We start from the raw sequence: 3111 nt of genomic DNA, 5'->3' as shown, positions 1-3111 counted from the left end.
GTTTAGCATCATTCTAAAATAAGTGAATACGAAAGGCAGTTCTCTACCACATGAACACAAGAAAATACAAATTCTCATTTAATGAACCAATAATTTATTTTGACAAAATAAACCAAGTTACACTTCAGCATTATTTTATCCATCTATAAATTCCCACTTCTCCACCATCTCTTCATAAAAAAATGGCTAAACTCTCCATAATTTTGGTAATTTGTTCATTAATGGTGCTATGCAACGGCTCAAGTCTGAATAAGAAAGCAACATTTCGTGTCTATCTTCAAGAAATTCTGAGTAGACCGAATGCAACTCTATACGAGGTGGCACGGGCCAACATTACGTCCGTTTCTCCCACAAACTTCGGCCAATTTCTAGTTGGCGATGACTTCGTAACTACTACTCCCGACCCGAACTCGATGAGATTGGGCCGAAGCCAAGGCTTTGTTGCCTTTTCCGACCTGGATGAGCTGGCCATTGCGTTGACGTTCACCTTCATCTTCACGGACGGACCATACCGAGGGAGCTCGCTTACCATCGCGGGCCGGAAGTTGGTACTGGGGAAGAATCAGGAAATTCCGGTCGTCGGGGGCACCGGTAGATTCCGTTTGGCGCGAGGATACACCATTAGCAACCTCGTCTCCTCCACCCCTACCTCCTTTACTTTCGTGTATGACTTTTATGTTGTTTGACTTGTATAGTTGGAACTTCACTAGTCGTTTCAACATGGAATTGAATAATATTTGGTGTATGAAATAAAATATTATGTTGATGTATTTTGATTTAGAGGGTAATTGGATTTTGAGAAGGACTATATAATATAGTTAGATAGTACATAGTATAATTTAAAATTGATAAAATTAATAATGTTTAATATAAAAAATTTAGTGACCCACAACAATTTTATAGTGTGACCGAGCCCAATAAACCAACGCAAACACACCCAAGCCTGATAAGGCCCGGTAAGATCGATCCAAAACGGTTTCCAAATGAGCTCATCCGTTACAACACTTATTCGGCATTGTTTATAATTTAGGACCAACCTAGGCAATCCCAAGACCGGCCCATTAATATAATATATTTAATTAAATATTTATAACATAAATAAATTTATGTTTATACTACTGGGATAAGAAAGCATCTTTAGTTTGTCCCAATTTATTTTCTAAAATTTAATTATAATAAATAAACTGGGGTATGTATGTTTATTTAATGAAAATAAATAAATTATAAATATGGTCCTTGAAAAATTGGTTTACGTATTTTCTGTCTGAATTAGAAAAAATATAGCAATTCATATCTAAAAATAAAAGGCAAAAGCTTATGTAAGCACGCGTTTATAGTGTGTGTGCGGGATTTGGTGGGTCCCACAATTATAAATCAAAAACAGAAAAAGACCTAATATCATATTTTTCATTTTCACCGGCCTTTTGTGATATTTTTCCTAATTCAAGAACTTTAAAGCTATAAATCTCATTTTTTTGAAATTAAAATAACTCACTCTAATTAAAAGAAAAGGATAATGGTCATTTAAATCATGAAGTTTGATCAAATTATGAGATGTCTCATAAACTCTGAAATAATATTAAATCATGAAGTTTTAATTTTTCTCAATTTTTTCATCCATGCAAAAATCGACATCTTTTTGGGAGGTTATAAACTACAATAATTCAATAAAATAAGAAGAGAAATGAGAAATAAAGGAATATGAAAGAAAAAATACTTATTTTAAGTAAACATGTTTTTTTAATATCATTTAAAGATGATATTTTGTGCATGAATGGGATAATTGAGAAAATTTTAAACTTTATAACTTACTATTCTAATTGCAAAGTTCATGGGACATACCTTTGACCAAAATTTATAATTTAAAAGGCTATTAACACCAAAAATATTATTATTGTCTTTAATTTAATTTAAAAATATTTTCAATACCGTCTAATTTATAACATCTAATATTATATAATTATTAAATTTGAACTGTATAAAATTTATATAAAACATATTTTGGAGATTATAAAAATAGTTCCTAAAGAAAATCTAAGATTATGATTATTTTGAAATATATGTTGACATAAAGAAATAAGATGATAAGAAAACAATGAGAAATAAGTGAGAACAGAAATATTCAAATTTGCCATTGAGGCTAAAAATGGAAAAGATATAGTCACAAAAGATTAAAAATACCCCGAATAAATTAATAAGGTAGCTGAGTCATATTCTATTTTAGGTTATCCTAGATAGTTGAGTTATTTTCTTTTATAGCAAAACTTTATCCCGTCTCTTTTTTAACCTTTAACACAACAATTTTTTAAAGGTATAATTGCCTTAAAAGTCATCAACTTTGCCCGAATTCCGGTTTTTCCCACGAGCTTTAAAATTGGCGTATAAAGTCACAAACTTTGCATTTAGTCTTCGATTTCCCATGATGGTTTTTCCGGCGAAAGAGTGAGCTGACGTGTCGTATTTAATTGATGTGGCGCCTAGTGGCCTCTTACATGGACAACATTTAGTGACAGTGAAATTAAAAAAAAATTAAATTAAAAAACAAAATAAAAAAAAATGAAAAAACATCCCCCAACTCCCCAATTCGGCCACGTCCCCCAATTCTATCTCCCCTCAATTCCGGTTGTCTTCCCCTCAATTCCGGTCGTCTTCCCCTCAATTCCGGTCGTCTCCTCCGACACAATCGACGCTCTACTACTTTCCGCCGCCAACTACACTCCGTCAACAGGGGAGCCGCTCAATTCCTACCGTCCTCGACCTACACCACCGCTCGCTCCTCATCCACCGATTCTCTCTCATTTCCGTCGACGGTTGTTAGGAAATTTCTCAATATAGTCGAATTCGGCACTCCCCTACTGTTATGTTAGTATATGCATCCTCATATAATCCAGAATTTCTGCATAACTAATTTTCTTTTGTACATACTTTAGTAGCCTGGCCATAGACCAGATTTTCCAATCTGATTATGATGCACCGGTATCTGCAGGATTAATGGTGGCGGCGGAAGAGCACGTGGCGGAGATGGAGCGAAGGAGGTTTGAGGAGAGGGGGTTGTTGTTGTTGGCGGCGATGGTGGAGAGGTCAGAGAGGCGGTGGTGTAAAGATGTGAGC

This window comes from Salvia splendens, chromosome 6 (assembly GCF_004379255.2).
Source record: "Salvia splendens isolate huo1 chromosome 6, SspV2, whole genome shotgun sequence".
In the NCBI taxonomy this organism is placed as follows: domain Eukaryota; kingdom Viridiplantae; phylum Streptophyta; class Magnoliopsida; order Lamiales; family Lamiaceae; genus Salvia; species Salvia splendens.
This window is presented reverse-complemented; position numbering follows the sequence as displayed.